Source organism: Nerophis lumbriciformis, linkage group LG11 (assembly GCF_033978685.3).
Source record: "Nerophis lumbriciformis linkage group LG11, RoL_Nlum_v2.1, whole genome shotgun sequence".
Lineage (NCBI taxonomy): Eukaryota > Metazoa > Chordata > Actinopteri > Syngnathiformes > Syngnathidae > Nerophis > Nerophis lumbriciformis.
In genome coordinates, this window is record NC_084558.2 from 43,408,117 (window position 1) to 43,427,817 (window position 19,701).

The following is a 19,701-nucleotide window of genomic DNA, read 5'->3' on the forward strand; positions in this document are numbered from 1 at the left end:
TGGATTATGTTTTACAGATCATTTTCAAGCCGTCATTTTTGTTGTAGCAGTGTAGCGTGCAAGGTCGGGAGTGGAAGAAGTGTCAAAAGATGGCACTAACTGTTTTAATGACATTCAGACTTTACTTCAATCAATAACGGAGCAGCATCTCCTCATACGGAAACAACAACAAGGTGTCCCGTGAAAAACCGTCCGACCGGAACTCTCTAATAACTAAAGTTCCTTGGGTGAATAATGTAAACTCACTACACCGGTATGTTTTAGCGCTTTCATGGCAAGTTTACTGACAGATATAAGTAAGAACTTTACACTACTTTATATTAGAAATGGCAACAGCGGAGGAGGAATGTCCCATAACAAAAAGATAGGGAAAAAGAAGAAGCTTATCGACTACGGTGTCGGCACGGACTACCAAGGCGGACCCGCGCAATTTTTCAGAATTTATGCAGATCCCAAATACAGATCAGCAAGTACCAGAAGGTAAGAAAAGTTGCTTTTGCATACTATTGCGAAACAAAACACCAGATATTGTCTTACCTTATACACACACCATAATAATACTCGTATGTTTAATCATCAAGCGGTGCAGTTTCATGGCTTACCAAAGTCGAACTAAAACATTTTGATAGATTTTTGAGCGCCGTGTGTAATGTTCTATATTTTCAATGGAACATATAAAATGTTGGTGTTGTTTACTTGAGTCATATTGCCATCATAGTGCAGTCTACACGTATCTCTGTATGTTTGACTGCCATCTACCGGTCACACTTATCATTACACTATGTACCAAATAAAATTGCTTCGAGGTCGGTAAGCAGAAAATTGTCAGCGTAATTTATTGTAAAATGCAAATGCAAAAAATTCAGTTACATAAATTCAGTGTCAAAAAGAAGCTTTCGTAAGAAAGACACAAATTAGCCTCCGTATAGACCAGGGGTCGGCAACCTTCACCAGTCAAAGAGCCATTTTGACCAGTTTCACAAATTAAAGAAAACAATTGGAGCCACAAAAATCTTTTGAAATTTAAAATGAAATAACACTGCATACAAAGTTTTTTTTTGCTTTGTGCTATGTATAAACCAAGGGTCTCAGACACGCGGCCCACACCTTAATATGTGAATTGAACGTTAGTGCGGCCCGCGGGTTTTATATGAATGGCGCTTGACAGCGTCATACTTATCAACCCTCCCGATTTTTCCGGCAGACTATGAATTTCAGGGCAACTATTCTCTCAAACGTGCCGTGATGGTACAGCATTTAGCGTCCACTACAACCAGCGTATCGGCCCAGCCACACGTTGTATGAGGCTTCTGCTTGCTCACGTAAGTGACAACAAGGCATACTTGCTCAACAACCACACAGGTCACACTGACGGTGGCGGTATAAAAAACTTTAACACTCTTACTAATAATGCGCCACACTTTGAACCCACACCAAACAAGAATGACAAACACATTTTGGGAGAACATCTGCACCGTAACACAACATAAACACAGCAGAACAAATACCCAGAATCCCATGCAGCCCTAACTCTTCCGGGCTACATTCTACACCCCCGCTACCAAACCCCGCCCACCTCAACTGACGCACAGAAGGGGGGGGGGGGGGTTTGGTGGTAGCGGGGGTGTATAATGTAGCCCGGAAGAGTCAGGGCTGCATGGGATTCTGGGTATTTGTTCTGTTGTGTTTATGTTGTGTTAAGGTGCAGATGTTCTCCCGAAATGTGTTTGTCATTCTTGTTTGGTTTTGGTTCAAAGTGTGGCGCATTATTAGTAAGAGTGTTAAAGTTGTTTTATATGGCCACCGTCAGTGTAACTTGTGTGGCTGTTGACCAAGTATGCCTTGCTGTCACTTACGTATGCAAGCAGAAGATGCATATAACAAGAGGCTGTGCTGGCATGCTGTTTGTACAGGTTGTAGAGGGTGCTAAATGCTGTACCATCATGGCACGCCCTTATTATTATTGTAAGGGTGAGAAAATCGGAGAATATTAATTTCGGGAGTTTTCTGCGAGAGGCACTGAAATCCGGGAGTCTCCCGGGAAAATCGGGGGGGTCGGCAAGTATGCAGCTGAGCCGCATCAGAGTGATCAAAGGGCCGCATGCGGCTCCGGAGCCGCGGGTTGCCGACCCCTGGGATAGACCGACCAATGCAAAAGCGCCAGAAAAAAACTACACTTCCAAGATTTTCGCTTCAAACCGTCAGACATCACGGCATTATTGTGTTGATTTTGAAGTATCTACAATGCCGTTACATCCCCATTGTGCTAAGACTGTTTTGTGAGATATTCCTGTTTTGCTCTTGACTGCAGGATGTGGATTTTAAAAGCCCACACGGAATTAAGAAGCCCCAATTTATGAGCATGCTCTCGTCACCCTGCGCTGAGGTCATTCTTGAGTAAATATAGCTTCACCCAGAGGCTTGCCAGAAGTGCAGAACGTGCCTGGCTTGAGTCTCTCTTGAGCTATTTTAATCTGAATTTGACAAAAATGGTGCTCTACATTATTCAAACATTTGACAAAGGCCGCATGATTCATAAATCACAGCTCAACGCTCTTTAAGTCCAAAAAGAGCTGCAGAAGAGAAATCAACCCAGCTGCATAATGTACTTTCTAAAAAAAAACAAAAAAAAACTGTCATGGACTCTCGCGTCACGGGAAGCTCCAGCTGAGGGAACTGGAGTGGAAAACCAAAACCAGAGGGCTTCAAAGCACAGTGACCTTTTTTTTTTTTTTAGTGTATGTTCACTGTTGACATCAGTGTCACCAACAGCGATCAGTCTCGATTTGACGCTCTGTTCATGTTGCACTGGTCCCACGGCAGGGCGAGGGGGTCTAACAAGCCTTTGTGAATTGGACAAAACGATCGGCCCCCGCATTTGATCTGGAACATTCTCTGCATAATCATCACACTCCTAAGGGGAGAGGCAGGCTTGGCAATTTGACCTTGCTTGGATGTGTTTGCACCTCACGATTCGAGTCCGATTCTTTGGGTGTCGACTCGATTCAGAAGCGATTCTCGTAATATATATATTGGTTTCTAAATGGTATTAAAACATTTCAAAACAGGTTACAAGTCAAAAAGCTCCTCTTGGCTGCTGACAACACCTCAAAACATATTTTTAAAATATTAAAAAAAAAAATTCTAATTTTATTTACGGACATCACAGAATGTTATTCAGCAAACCCAACTCCAACCCAATCTCGGCTTTAAAATACTTCGAACTAGTGTTGTCCCGATACCAATATTTTGGTACCGGTACCAAAATTATTTAGATAATTTTTGGTACTTTTCTAAATAAAGTTGACCACAAAAAATTGCATTATTGGCTTTATTTTAAGAAAAAATCTTAGGGTACATTAAACATATGTTTCTTATTGCAAGTTTGTCCTTAAATAAAATAGTGAACATACAAGACAACTTGTCTTTTATTAGTAAGTAAGCAAACAAAGGCTCCTAATTTAGTCTGCTGACATATGCAGTAACATATTGTGTCATTTTCCATTCTATTATTTTGTCAACATTATTAAAGACAAGTGGTAGAAAATGAATTATTAATCTACTTGTTCATTTACTGTTAATATCTGATTACTTTCTCTTTTAACATGTTCTATCTACACTTCTGTTCAAATGTAATAATCACTTATTCTTCTGTTGTTTGGATACTTTACATTAGTTTTGGATGATACCACAAATTTGGGTATCAATCCGTTACCAAGTAGTTACAGGATCATACATTGGACATATTCAAAGACTTCATGTGTCCAGGGACATATTTCCTGAGTTTATAAACATAATATACATAAAAAAAAACCGAAAGAAGATGTTGTGATGCCAAAAAACATCGATGTAATCATAGTAGTATCGACTAGATACACTACAGTACTTGGTATCATTACAGTGGATGTTAGGTGTGTAATAGCGTGGCAGACTGGTACTTTTCAAAGGCGGTATAGTACCGAATATGATTCATTAGTATCGGGGTACTATACTAATACCGGTATACCGTACAACCCTACTTCGGATAGACATTTACAAAGCAAATGCAAAGATATTAAAATATACAAAAAAATAAATAAATCAAAAATGTATAAAAACAACAGAATTATTAATTATAATAATATTAATAATATAAATAATAGTTAAATGTTTTAATTTAAAAAATTATTTAAAAAAAAAGAAAAAATATAATTTTTTTAATTGATTCTTGAAAATTATTAAAACATTTTTTGGATAAGAATCGATTTTTTGAGCACGCCTACTTGGATGAGAACCTGACTCCAAAGCCTTCAAACACCTTTGGGATGGGGATCCTGACCCTCCGAAGCACGACAAAGGAAAGTCCAACTCAAAACACTTCACACAGCTCCACACTTCACACAGCTCCACAGTCCACCCACATTAAAGAAAGCCAACTCAGCCCCATGTGAGCAATCAGATCGCAATGAGTTGCGACAGAGGCAAGGAAATACTCTCTCGACCAGAACTGAGACAAGTACTGTGTGGTGAGATTGTTAGACAAGTTGGTACCAAAAAACAAACCTAAAAACGTACATGTTAGTTATTGCTGCCAGTTGGTTGTTTAGTTTTACACACATTTAGTTGGCGAAATATGCATCAGTTGGAAGCTCTTGTCATTTAGTCTGGTGGAGAATGTGTTCACTTTGTTTCTTTCATTCCGGTATAGACAGCTCAAAAAGTTATGGACGGACTTGTCAGAATGGATTAAAGAACAAGTTATTGTCTTTTGAGGCTGATCTGGATTGATAACTTTTTTGCTAATTGGTAGATCGAACTAAGGCTGGGCAATAAAACGACATCAATGTATATATCGTTATGAATATCAATAAAAAGTACCTTCAATAATACGTTTGATCATTTTTCTCCCTACAATGTCGGAAAAAACGGACTAATCAGTTGTAGTGACACACTAACAGTAGAGATGTCCGATACTATCGGGCTGCCAATATTATCGGCCGATAAATGCTTTAAAATGTAGTATCGGAAATTATCGGTATCGGTTAGGAAATTATCGGTATCGGTTTCCAAAAAAGTAAAATGTATGACTTTTTAAAACGCCGCTGTGTACACGGACGTAGGGAGAATAAACCTTAAAGGCACTGCCTTTGCGTGCCGGCCCAGTCACATAATATCTACGGCTTTTCACACACACAAGTTAATGCAATGCATACGTGGTCAACAGCCATACAGGTCACACTGAGGGTGGCCGTATAAACAACTTTAACACTGTTACAAATATGCGCCACACTGTGAACCCACACCAAACAAGAATGACAAACACATTTCGGGAGAACATCCGCACCGTAACACAACATAAACACAACAGAACAAATACCCAGAACCCCTTGCAGCACTAACTCTTCCGGGACGGTACAATATACACCCCCACCCACCTCAACCTCCTCATTCTCTCTCAGGGAGAGAATGTCCCAAATTCCAAGCTACTGTTTTGAGGCATGTTAAAACAATAATGCACTTTGTGACTTCAATAGTAAATATGGCAGTGCCATGTTGGCATTTATTTCCATAACTTGAGTTGATTTATTTTGGAAAACCTTGTTACATTGTTTAATGCATCCAGCGGGGCATCACAACAAAATTAGGCATAATAATTTGTTAATTCCACGACTGTATATATTGGTATCGGTTGATATCGGAATCGGTAATTAAGAGTTGGACAATATCGGAATATCGGCAAAAAAGCCATTATCGGACATCTCTAACTAACAGCCAATCAGGTAACAGTATCAACTATTAAGTTTGGTTGCACCATCTTGTTGTCTCGCGGTTGATTCTTTGCATGGAGCGAGAAGCGGAAGTAAAAATGAAGAAATTGTGGATAAACAGGAAAAATCACACCGACAGTATGGCAGTTTTTTGCATTAAAAAAAAAAAACGGACCGTAGTCAGACCAATGTGGTCAACCTTAGCCGGCACTAAACCTGCAGGAAATAGTTCTTCTTAGGTTTATCTATGTTTACATTTTCACTATTTTCTTACACTTTATTAAGCATTTCTTACATATTCCTGATTTTTGCACCTTCATTTTAAGGGCTCATTGTTAAGTGTTCAATGTAATTTTCTTTTACAATTTTGTTCACATTGAGTGTTTCCCTTTCTGCCTTGATAGCTGAGGGGATTATAATCAGAGGAAAGGTACATTTGAAATAAAATGTTTACATTTAATTTTTATTTAGTCTTTTTTTAACCAGGTAAAATCCCATTGAGATTAAAGATCTATTTTCCAAGGGAGACCTGGCCAAGAGGGCTGCAGCAAGGTTGCATTAAAAACAGTAAACAACACATAAAACATCAAATTTACAACATTAAAACGGGCTCACATGACACATGTGCATACAGACAAGGTAGACTGCAATCCTTTCACAGAAGCTTTAAACGCATTTAATGTAACAAGGGTTTGAAGATGAAGATTCGATTGTAGGTTATTCCAAGCCTTCGGTGCTGAAAACCGAAATGCTTTCTTGCCCAGTTCAGTTCTTACCGTATTTTCCGCACTATAAGGCGCACCTAAAAACCACAAATTTTCTCAAAAGCTGACAGTGCGCCTTATAATCCGGTGCGCCTTATATATGGGTTAATATTAATATTAATTTTCATAAAGTTTAGGTCTCGCAACTACGGTAAACAGCCGCCATCTTTTTTCCCCGTAGAAGAAGCGCGCGGTGCATGCTGGGATATGTGACGTTTCATTTCCATTTGTGTGTTTATGTAAAGACCCCAAAATGGCTCCTATTAAGTGTGTTGTCTGTCTAATTATAAATAATGCAGACGAGGCGTGTTAACTGAGTTCTCAACGTTTACTCACAGCGTGCTCATAACCACATTCTAACTGCCAGCACATACAACAACGCTTCTCAGGGCTACCGCGCATGCTCGTCACTATCGTGGCATGCTGGGTAGTGTAGTTGTTATATTTGCTAGCTCATAACATCACATTAAGAGACACGCTTACGCGCTTAATTCAATACTCGCCGTCATTCCGGGTGGATTGACAAAAGACCTCCAGCCGCTAGATATTGGTGTCAACAGGGCATTCGAAGCTAAACTGCTAACTGCGTGGGAACAGTGGATGACAGAAGGCGAACACACGTGACGTTCACCAAGACAGGGAGACAGCGCCGGACGACATACGCCAACATCTGCCAGTGGATCGTAAATGCCTGGGCAGATATTTCGGTCACAACTGTGGTCCGAGCTTTCCGGAAGGCAGGATTCACAGAACTGCTGGACAACAGCGACACTGACTCCGATTACTTCGACGAGACGGAGCCGGCCATTTTGGATCCCACATTCGCCCAACTTTTCAATTCGGACACCGAAAGAGAAGAATTCGAGGGATTTATGAATGAAGAATAACTTCAGAAAGTGAGCGTTATGTTTATTTTGTGTGTTGTGACATTAACGTTCGAGCAACATTATGTTGCTATTGCTCTGCACTATTTTGAATTTTACTATGTTTGTGATTGCACATTTGCGTACATTTTGGGAGTGAACAGAGTTGTTAGAACGCTGGTTTTTAATATATTATTAAAGTTTGACTGACCTATCTGACTGTTTTTTTGACATTCCTTTAGCGCAGTTAGATGCGGCTTACAACACGGGGCGGCTTATAGGTGGACAAAGTTTTGAAATATGCCGTTCATTGAAGGCGCGGCTTATAACCCAGGGCGCCTTATGGTACGGAAAATACGGTACTTTGGGGATAACAAATTGCAGAACATTCATTGAACGAAGATTGTGACTTCCTTGTTTCTTTGTTAAAGGGGAACATTATTTACAGACCTATGTAAGCGTCAATATATACCTTGATGTTGCAGAAAAAAGACCATATATTTTTTTAACCGATTTCCGAACTCTAAATGGGTGAATTTTGGCGAAATAAACGCCTTTCTAATATTCGCTCTCGGAGCGATGACGTCACAATGTGACGTCGCATCGGGAAGCAATCCGCCATTTTCTCAAACGCCGAGTCAAATCAGCTCTGTTATTTTCCGTTTTTTTTCTACTGTTTTCCGTACCTTGGAGACATCATGCCTCGTCGGTGTGTTGTCGGAGGGTGTAACAACACGAACAGGGACGGATTCAAGTTGCACCAGTGGCCCAAAGATGCGAAAGTGGCAAGAAATTGGACGTTTGTTCTGCACACTTTACCGACGAAAGCTATGCTACGACAGAGATGGCAAGAATGTGTGGATATCCTGCGACATTCAAAGCAGATGCATTTCCAACGATAAAGTCAAAGAAATCTGCCGCCAGACCCCCATTGAATCTGCCGGAGTGTGTGAGCAATTCAGGGACAAAGGTCCTCGGTAGCACGGCAAGCAATGGTGGCAGTTTGTTCCCGCAGACGAGCGAGCTAAACCCCTATCGACTATGCTTCCCTGGCCTGCTGATATCAACTCCAAAACTGGACAGATCAGCTTTCAGGAAAAGAGCGAGGATGAGGGTATGTCTACAGAATATATTAATTGATGAAAACTGGGCTGTCTGCACTCTCAAAGTGCATGTTGTTGCCAAATGTATTTCATATGCTGTAAACCTAGTTCATAGTTGTTAGTTTCCTTTAATGCCAAACAAACACATACCAATCGTTGGTTAGAAGGCGATCGCCGAATTCGTCCTCGCTTTCTCCCGTGTCGCTGGCTGTCGTGTCGTTTTCGTCGGTTTCGCTTGCATACGGTTCAAACCGATATGGCTCAACAGCTTCAGTTTCTTCTTCAATTTCGTTTTCGCTACCTGCCTCCACACTACAACCATCCGTTTCAATGCATGCGTAATCTGTTGAATCGCTTAAACCGCTGAAATCCGAGTCTGAATCCGAGCTAATGTCGCTATAGCTTGCTGTTCTTTCCGCCATGTTTGTTTGTGTTGGCTTCACTATGTGACGTCACAGGAAAATGGACTGGTGGTTAAAATCAGGCACTTTGAAGCTTTTTTTTAGGGATATTGCGTGATGGGTACAATTTTGAAAAAAACTTCGAAAAATATAATAAGCCACTGGGAACTGATTTTTAATGGTTTTAACAATTCTGAAATTGTGATAATGTTCCCCATTAATAGACAAGACAGATAAGATGAAGTGATACCCACATACCAATAATTGAGGCGTCGAGCACATAAAGATAATATTATTATTATATATAATATTTATTCCCCTGGTCTTTACTTCCCGTTGGTCATAAAAAAATCAATGGTTATAGATATCGACCGATATAAAACACTTATATCGCGATACAGTTTTCATCCATATCACCCAGCCTTACATAGGACCTGGCGGAGGTCTGCGCTTTTTCTAGTTTCTCCTGTGGTTTTTGTTTTGGGACTCTCCCACCTGCCGAGAGCCTTTCCCAGAGTGAGCCTCTCAGCTGGAGGTAGTAACATGCAAGGTGAGGCCAAGAATGTTGCTTTAAAGGATTTCCAAACGGAGCACTTTGTTTTCACAACATCACAGACCTGGTTTTGACTTCTCAGGCCACTGGATTTAATATGTTATGCAAGCATGTTTAATTAGATTTGGATTATAACCGACGACAGAAAACCTTGGCTTTGGACCCTGGTGAAGAGGATGGCAGTTTATGCAGGACGAGATCCTGCGGTCTGGATTGTGGATTATGCTGATGAATGACTAGAAGGTGTTCTGTCAGCAGCAAAGTGCTATCCTCACCAGGCTTAACGAGGTGTCATCTCCAATCACGGCTGATTAAGCTGCTTTGACACGTATGCTGTGGTTTGTCTTGGCTTAAAAACAAACAAAAAAATGACATTCAGCATTCATCGCGATGTCAGCTGAACCGCAACGTTTTTACAAAACATCTCACCCGCAAGCGCTTATTTAAAAAAAAAAAAAAAGAAGGTGATGGAACCCCAGGCTAAGAACAATGCGTAGAGGCCTCGCATGCCTCTTCCTGCACAGTGGAAAGACAGCCGAGGAAGAACTCTCCAGTTTTTCGCAGTCCAAATAACCTCTGTGACATCAGCAGCGCTGCTCTGTTTGAACAGCAAATATCCCAAAGTCTTTTATCGTGCTTATCGCCTGCCTTTCTTCTATGATTCGTGGCAGTTTAGAGGGATTATTATGCGTGTTGACAACCTTGCAGGCGCGCGGGGGGGTGTACATTCCTGTGTACCACGTCATGTCAATAAAAGTCTTGTTAGAACTTAGGCCTGCCGGCGTGTTGAAAATTGATTGGTCCTGATTGGCGTACAAATGGCAATTGAACCTGGTAAACTGACCTGTTTTTGGGAGACCCTGATAAGGAAGTTATGATTAGAGATGTCCGATATTCCGATATTGTCCAACTCTTAAATACCGATTCCGATATCAACCGATACCGATATATACAGTCGTGGAATTAACACTATTATTTGGAGTCAAATCAGCTCTGTTATTTTCCGTTTTTTCGACTGTTTTCCGTACCTTGGAGACATCATGCCTCGTCGGTGTGTTGTCGGAGGGTGTAACAACACGAACAGGGACGGATTCAAGTTGCACCAGTGGCCCAAAGATGCGAAAGTGGCAAGAAATTGGACGTTTGTTCCGCACACTTTACCGACGAAAGCTATGCTACGACAGAGATGGCAAGAATGTGTGGATATCCTGCGACACTCAAAGCAGATGCATTTCCAACTGGACTGGACAGATCAGCTTTCAGGAAAAGAGAGCGGATGAGGGTATGTCTACAGAATACATTAATTGATGAAAACTGGGCTGTCTGCACTCTCAAAGTGCATGTTGTTGCCAAATGTATTTCATATGCTGTAAACCTAGTTCATAGTTGTTAGTTTCCTTTAATGCCAAACAAACACATACCAATCGTTGGTTAGAAGGCGATCGCCGAATTCGTCCTCGCTTTCTCCCGTGTCGCTGGCTGTCGTGTCGTTTTCGTCGGTTTCGCTTGCATACGGTTCAAACCGATATGGCTCAATAGCTTCAGTTTCTTCTTCAATTTCGTTTTCGCTATCTGCCTCCACACTACAACCATCCGTTTCAATACATTCGTAATCTGTTGAATCGCTTAAGCCGCTGAAATCTGAGTCTGAATCCGACGGGTGGTTAAAATCAGGCACTTTGAACCTTTTTTTAGGGACATTGCGTGATGGGTAAAATTTTGAAAAAAACTTCGAAAAATATAATAAGCCACTGGGAACTGATTTTTAATGGTTTTAACCCTTCTGAAATTGTGATAATGTTCCCCTTTAAAGTTTGTCTAAGTCTAAGTCTAAGTCTTAGTATGAAAATGGACCTGACTAGACCCGCTCATTGGCTGTGCGCCTTATAATCCGGTGTACCCTATGTTCCGGAAAATACTCCAGATGTCCTTTTCCCACTTTCAAAACGGGTTTTGAGTTTGCACCGTACTTCCATGCTCACATTCCATCCAGTCTGATAACCTGAAGGGGGCCTTGGGGAACGCACACAGCTGCACTCGCAGCAAATATGCAGTGTTTGCCTTCAGGACCTTGCCATCCCAGCGAGGCTGCTTCACTGGCACTGATTGACGTCTTGGAAACGCAGCATCAAGACATTTTCCGTAAATGCGGTAATGGGGAAATATTCCAAGCACGTCTGCCGCTGAATTACGAACTTTTGTCTTCGTTGGTGAAAATGGAGGCCCGGTTTCTAAGTAGCTGACATTTTGCACGTGACAGAACTCCAGCTGCTCTACAGTGTGTTCCGCTTGCAATCAAATACTTCCTCTGAAACATTTTGGCACTTCCTCGTTTTAGCCAGCTTCCCTAAAAACCTGTGGGAAGGGGAAGTAGGACACTTTGAGGTACCTTGACAAACTGCAGCGCTGTGTAGCTGAGGTTTAACATTCAGCTCATCAGATTTCAGTTTGGATTTTGGGCTCATGACTTTTACACATTTATGCGAATCAAGTTGCAAAGCACCAAAGTTACGATATTCAGCTGGAGCCACGGACCCAAGGCGTAACCAGGGGCAACAGCATTGGCAGACTTGGCAAATTATGTAAACATGAAGATTCCTTCTATTTTTTTCTGTCAACCAAGATAAATCTTGCGTCGTCAGACAAATACTTGCATCCGCACATTTTTTTAAAACAACCAAGGATGTTCTAATCAGGGTTTTATGCTGCCGATTCCGATCATCCATGAGTGAGAACGGTCAGTACCAAATACCGATGAGGGCAATGGACAGTTTAACGATATCAACACAATATTTAAACTAGTTCCTTATTCTCTTTTATTACATGCACATTTATGAGCAAAACAAAGTCTACAGCAGTGTTTTTCAACCTTTTATGAGCCCAGGCACATTTGTTGCGTTGAAAAAAATCCGGAGGCACACCAGCAGCAGAAATCATTAAAAAACACAACTCAGTTGACAGTAAAAAGTCGTAATTGTTGGATATGACTTTAAACCATAACCAACCTTGTATCAATATAGGTCTTGTCTCAAAGTAGGTGTACTACTGTATCAATATAGGTCTTGTCTCAAAGTAGGTGTACTGTATCAATATAGGTCTTGTCTCAAAGTAGGTGTACTACTGTATCAATATAGGTCTTGTCTCAAACTGTATCAATATAGGTCTTGTCTCAAAGTAGGTGGACTACTGTATCAATATAGGTCTTGTCTCAAAGTAGGTGTACTGTATCAATATAGGTCTTGTCTCAAAGTAGGTGTACTGTATCAGTATAGGTTTTGTCTCAAAGTAGGTGTACTGTATCAATATAGGTCTTGTCTCAAAGTAGGTGTACTGTATCAATATAGGTCTTGTCTCAAAGTAGGTGTACTACTGTATCAATATAGGTCTTGTCTCAAAGTAGGTGTACTACTGTATCAATATAGGTCTTGTCTCAAAGTAGGTGTACTGTATCAATATAGGTCTTGTCTCAAAGTAGGTGTACTACTGTATCAATATAGGTCTTGTCTCAAACTGTATCAATATAGGTCTTGTCTCAAAGTAGGTGGACTACTGTATCAATATAGGTCTTGTCTCAAAGTAGGTGTACTGTATCAATATAGGTCTTGTCTCAAAGTAGGTGTACTGTATCAATATAGGTCTTGTCTCAAAGTAGGTGTACTGTATCAATATAGGTCTTGTCTCAAAGTAGGTGTACTACTGTATCAATATAGGTCTTGTCTCAAACTGTATCAATATAGGTCTTGTCTCAAAGTAGGTGGACTACTGTATCAATATACTGTAGGTCTTGTCTCAAAGTAGGTGTACTGTATCAATATAGGTCTTGTCTCAAAGTAGGTGTACTGTATCAGTATAGGTCTTGTCTCAAAGTAGGTGTACTGTATCAATATAGGTCTTGTCTCAAAGTAGGTGTACTACTGTATCAATATAGGTCTTGTCTCAAAGTAGGTGTACTGTATCAATATAGGTCTTGTCTCAAAGTAGGTGTACTGTCACCACCTGTCACATCCCACCGTGACTTATTTGGAGTTTTTTTTGCTGTTTTCCTGTGTGTAGTGTTTTACTTCTTGTCTTGCGCTCCTATTTTGGTGTTTTTTTCCTATTTTGTTGCTATTTTCCTGTAGCAGTTTCATGTCTTCCCGCATCTACTTTGTTTTAGCAATCAGGAATATTTCAGTTGTTTCAATCCTTCTTTGTGGGGACATTGTTGATTGTCATGTCATGTTCGGATGTACATTGTGGACACCGTCTTTGCTCCACAGTAAGTCTTTGCTGTCGTCCAGCATTCTGTCTTTGTTTACTTTGTAGCCAGTTCAGTTTTAGTTTAGTTCTGCATAGCCTTCCCTAAGCTTCAATGCCTTTTCTTAGGGGCACTCACCTTTTGTTTTTTTTTGGTTTAAGCATTAGACACCTTTTTACCTGCACGCTGCCTCCCGCTGTTTTCGACATCTACAAAGCAATTCGCTAACTGCTGCCACCTACTGATATGGAAGAGTATTACACGGTTACTCTGCCGATCACTGACACTCAACAACAACACATCATTTGCAGACTATAATTACTGGTTTGTAAATAATATTTTTAACCCAAATAGGTAAAATTCGATCATCTCCCACGGCACACCCGACTATCTCACGGCCGCGGCACAGTGGTTGAAAAACACTGGTCTACAGTACACAAATACTAAACAAAAGTAAAAACTACTATCTACTACTCATTTAAATTATTTGCCTTTTGCCCTTCTTTGTCCAGGGAATTACTCCCTTATTTTGTAATCATGAACAAAAACAACAACAAAAAATGTTGAGAAGAGTAAAATATCAATGTATTCACTCAAGTATCGATCATACACCGATACTATTACTCTTGGTATGGACACCACCAATTTATGGATGGACCCGCCCTCCTCTTATGCCTCATGTACTGACTGTGACAATGCTGACACACCAACAGTTGCATTATCCTCTCGATCATTCTTATTAATCTACCGGGATTTATTAATTTAGTATCTGCTTACTTTTTATTTTATTTATTTATTTTTTTAACTTTAAAAAGTTAAAGTTAAAGTACCAATGATTGTCACACACACACTAGGTGTGGCAAAATTATTCTCTGCATTTGAGAATAATTGATACCCAAATAACCCTTGATCACCCCCTGGGAGGTGAGGGGAGCAGTGAGCAGCAGCGGTGGCCGCGCCCGGGAATCATTTTGGTGATTTAACCCCCAATTCCAACCCTTGATGCTGAGTGCCAAGCAGGGAGGTAATGGGTCCCATTTTTATAGTCTTTGGTATGACTCGGCCGGGGTTTGAACTCACAACCTACCGATCTCACTATGCCTGCTCCTGGCTTGGTCTCAGTCTGTAACGTGTTTAGCCTCGTCCTCCAGTGATAATGGTACTTGATGAAGACACTAGGAAATGCAGTTAATTTGTTGTGATGGAGGTGATCATTATTAGCTGAGAGGAGCGGCTCCACACTGTGTATGGAGACACACGGTTACTTGCTAGGAGGGGTTTAGTAGCCCATGAGGATCGGGGGAGAGCAAGGAACACAACAAATAAGCGGTGTTTGGTCATTTTAAAGTGAAATAAATTATATCGCTATTACGATATTTTCTTAATTCATATCTTGTTCAAAAATATATCGATATATCTTACAAACTCGATATATTGCCCCGCCCTAGCATATAGTATAGTAGCGTATAGTTCTAACTGTCAGTAGACTCTATGTGGAAGTGCTAAAAACTACAACATGGCTGTCGGGGTGGAGGCGCAGTCGAAGAGGGCTTTGCCTGGAGGAGGTCTTTGGCACGTAATTTAACACCGCCCACAAAACGACGCATCCTGAAGAGACGGTCAGAAAACAGCTTGAAGATGGTCCGTAAAACATCATCCATGCGACATTTTGACCAAAGAAACACCATTATATGTTATGTAGACCACAGGGAAGTAGGGTTGTACGGTATACCTGTATTAGTATAGTACCGCGATACTAATGAATCATATTCGGTACTATACCGCCTCTGAAAAGTACCGGTCCCCCAATACCCCCGCGCCCCCGTTGCCGTCACGTCGTGTCATTGCTGGTTTACGAGCAGAGGAGCATGTTCGGCAGCACACAATCACGCAGTACTTACAAGCAGACACAGTGTGGAGACAGAAAAGGGAGAACGGACACATTTTGACTTAAAGGGGAACATTATCACAATTTCCGATTGGTTAAAACCATTAAAAATCAGTTCCCAGTGGCTTATTTTATTTTTCAAAGTTTTTTTCAAAATTTTACCCATCACGCAATATCCCTAAAAAAAGCTTCAAAGTGCCTGATTTTAACCATCGTTATATACACCCGTCCATTTTCCTGTGACGTCACATAGTGATGCCAACACAAACAAACATGGCGGATAAAACAGCAAGCTATAGCGACATTAGCTCGGATTCAGACTCTGATTTCAGCGGCTTAAGCGATTCAACAGATTACGCATGTATTGAAACGGATGGTTGTAGTGTGGAGGTAGGTAGCGAAAACGAAATTGAAGAAGAAACTGAAGCTATTGAGCCATATCGGTTTGAACCGTATGCAAGCGAAACCGACGAAAACGACACGACAGCCAGCGACACGGGAGAAAGCGAGGACGAATTCGGCGATCGCCTTCTAACCAACGATTGGTATGTGTTTGTTTGGCATTAAAGGAAACTAACAACTATGAACTAGGTTTACAGCATATGAAATACATTTGGCAACAACATGCACTTTGAGAGTGCAGACAGCCCAATTTTCATCAATTAATATATTCTGTAGACATACCCTCATCCGCTCTCTTTTCCTGAAAGCTGATCTGTCCAGTCCAGTTGGAAATGCATCTGCTTTGAGTATCGCAGGATATCCACACATTCTTGCCATCTCTGTCGTAGCATAGCTTTCGTCGGTAAAGTGTGCGGAACAAACGTCCAATTTCTTGCCACTTTCGCATCTTTGGGCCACTGGTGCAACTTGAATCCGTCCCTGTTCGTGTTGTTACACCCTCCGACAACACACCGACGAGGCATGATGTCTCCAAGGTACGGAAAACAGTCGAAAAAAACGGAAAATAACAGAGCTGATTTGACTCGGTGTTTGTAATGTGTTTGAGAAAATGGCGGATTGCTTCCCGATGTGACGTCATCGCTCCGAGAGCGAATAATAGAAAGGCGTTTAATTCGCCAAAATTCACCCATTTATAGTTCGGAAATCGGTTAAAAAAATATATGGTCTTTTTTCTGCAACATCAAGGTATATATTGACGCTTACATAGGTCTGGTGATAATGTTCCCCTTTAATGATCCACAAGGGAAATTGTTCAATTGAGTTCCTGGACCGGGAATCGAACCCAGGGCGTGGCGGTTAGAGCGCCGAATCCTAACCACTAGACCACCAAGGAAATAAGGCGCATTGGATTATAGGGTGCATTAAAGGCGTCATACTTTTTTTTTCTAAATGTAAAAGACTTCCTTGTGGTCTACATAACATGTAATGGTGGTTCTTTGGTCAAAATGTTGCATAGATGATGTTTTACAGATCATATCCAAGCCGCTTTCTGACAGTCGCTTCAGGACACGCCGTTTTGTGGGTGGTCTTATTTACGTGGCTCACCTTCGGCAGCGTCTTCTCCCCGTCATCTTTGTTGTAGCGGTGTAGCGTGCAAGGACGGGAGTGGAAGAAGTGTCAAAAGATGGAGCTAACTGTTTTAATGACATTCAGACTTTATTTCAATCAATAACGGAGCAGCATCTCCTCATCCGGAAACAACAACAAGGCCGGAAAAAAAAATGCCCGACCGGAACTCTCTAATAACTAAAGTTCCTTGGGTGAATAATGTAAACTCACTACACCGGTATGTTTTAGCGCTTTGATGGCGAGTTTACTGACAGATATAAGTAACAACTTTACACTACTTTATATTAGAAATGGCAACAGCGGAGGATGAATGTACCAGAACATGTAGAGAAAAAGAAGAAGCTTATCGACTACAGTGGACTACAAAGACGGATGCGCACAAACTTTCAGTACTCATGCGGATACCAAATACAGATCAGCAGGTACCAGAATGTCAGAAAAGTTGCTTTTGCATAATAATGCAAAACAAAACGACAAATAATGTCTTACTAAGGGTGTAACGGTACACAAACATTTCGGTTCGGTACGTACCTCAATTTAGAGGTTGTTGTTCGGTTCATTTTCGGTACAGTAAGAAAACAACAAAATATAAATTTTATTTACAGTATTTACCAAATTTGTAAACAATGGCTTTATCCTTTTAACGTTGGGAACACTATAATAATTCTAAGGTAGGCGGGGTTGGGGGGGCGTGGTTTGGTGGTAGCGGGGGTGTATATTGTAGCGCAAGGGGTTCTGGGTATTTGTTCTGTTGTTCTGGGTATTTATTCTGTTGTTCTGGGTATTTGTTCTGTTGTGTTTATGTTGTGTTACGGTGCGGATGTTCTCCCGAAATGTGTTTGTCATTCTTGTTTGGTGTGGGTTCACAGTGTGGCGCATATTTGTAACAGTGTTAAAGTTGTTTATACGGCCACCCTCAGTGTGACCTGTATGGCTGTTGATCAAGTATGCATTGCATTCACTTATGTGTGTGTAAAAGCCGCAAATATTATGTGACTGGGCCGGCACGCTGTTTGTATTGAGGAAAAGCGGACGTGACGTCATCGCTCCAAGAGCTAATAATAGAAAGGCGTTTAATTCGCCAAAATTCACCCATTTAGAGTTCGGCAATCGGTTAAAAAATATATTGTGTTTTTTCCGCAACATCAAGGTATATATTGACGCTTACATAGGTCTGGTGATAATGTTCCCCTTTAAAAACTAACGATAAAGGTGAAGCTATAACACAGAAACGCCCACCGTAAGAGGTGCTTTAAGACATGGCTAGCTAGCTAGCGGCTAAAGTACAGCCGCAGTCTGCAGTGTTTTAGCTACTTCTAAATCACTAATCCTCGCCTCCATGGCGACAAATAAAGTACGTTTCTTACAAGTATCATCCCTGTAGGACGAGGAATAGCTAAACATGCTTCACTACACTCACTAGACCAGGGGTCGGCAACCCGCGGCTTTAGCGCCGCCCTCGTGGCTCCCTGGAGCTTTTTCAAAAATGTATGAAAAATGGAAAAAGATGTAGGGAAATAATTTATTTTTTGTTTTAATATGGTTTCTGTAGGAGGCCAAACATGACACAAACCTCCCTAATTGTTATAAATCCCACTGTTTATATTAAACATGCTTCACTGATTCGAGTATTTGGCGAGCGCCGTTTTGTCCTACTAATTTTGGCGGTCCTTGAACTCACCGTAGTTTGTTTACATGTATAACTTTCTCCGACTTTCTAGGACGTGTTTTATGCCACTTCTTTTTCTGTCTCATTTTGTCCACCAAACTTTTAACATTGTGCATGAATGCACAAAGGTGAGTTTTGTTGATGTTATTGACTTGTGTGGAGTGCTAATCTGACATATTTGGTCACTGCATGACTGCAAGCTAATCGATGCTAACATGCTATTTAGGCTAGCTATATGAACATATTGCATCATAATGCCTCGTTTGTAGATATATTTGAGCTCATTTAGTTTCCTTTAAGTCCTCTTAATACAATTTATATCTCATGACACACTATCTGTGTGTAAAATGGCTTTTAATTTTTTTGCGGCTCCAGACAGATTTGTTTTTGTATTTTTGGTCCTATAGGCGAGGGCGGACCTACGTCACTTCCGCCTGCCAATCCCCTAGCAACCGGTCGCCATATTGAATTCGTTGAAAACAAACCAGCTCACAGCGAACACAGCATTGACAGAAAAGGCATTTGACGAGGTTTCACGGCATTTTAAACTGTTCTAAATGGCGTATGATTATGTAAATAGTCTTTCCAGTGAGGCTAGGTTAAGATACGAGTTAAAATGTTCTGTAGTTGGATTAAACAACTGCCCTTACCGCCTTCCAGCAGATGCGTGGACTGATAATCCTACACAATGGCCGGACATGGAATTTGGAAATCTTTATGTCTACCTCACAAGCGCACCAGGTCGGTTGTTAGCTTCGGTTGTTATATAACGAATAAATCACATAGAAATTGTTAAATCACCCAAGGTATGTTGATAAATGATAATAAGGATGACACGGTGGCTACCAGTATCTGTATATTTATTATATCTGTAGAGAGCTCATTCAAATTCAGTTCAGTATTATGATTTATTATTTGCTGAATTACTGTTCCTTTTTTTAAC

The 19,701-nt window shown here is 40.9% G+C and overlaps 1 protein-coding gene and 1 long non-coding RNA gene across 5 annotated transcripts in view; both read left to right on the plus strand.

Annotated features, from left to right (window-relative positions):
• Positions 1–19,701, plus strand: part of fnbp1b (formin binding protein 1b) — a 170,024-nt gene that overhangs the window by 73,289 nt on the left and 77,034 nt on the right. The window lies entirely within an intron of this gene.
• LOC133610025 (uncharacterized) lies at positions 12,601–13,413 on the plus strand. The gene is made up of 3 exons (XR_012050703.1): positions 12,601–12,928; positions 12,995–13,141; positions 13,213–13,413. It is a non-coding gene; the product is annotated as an uncharacterized lncRNA (long non-coding RNA).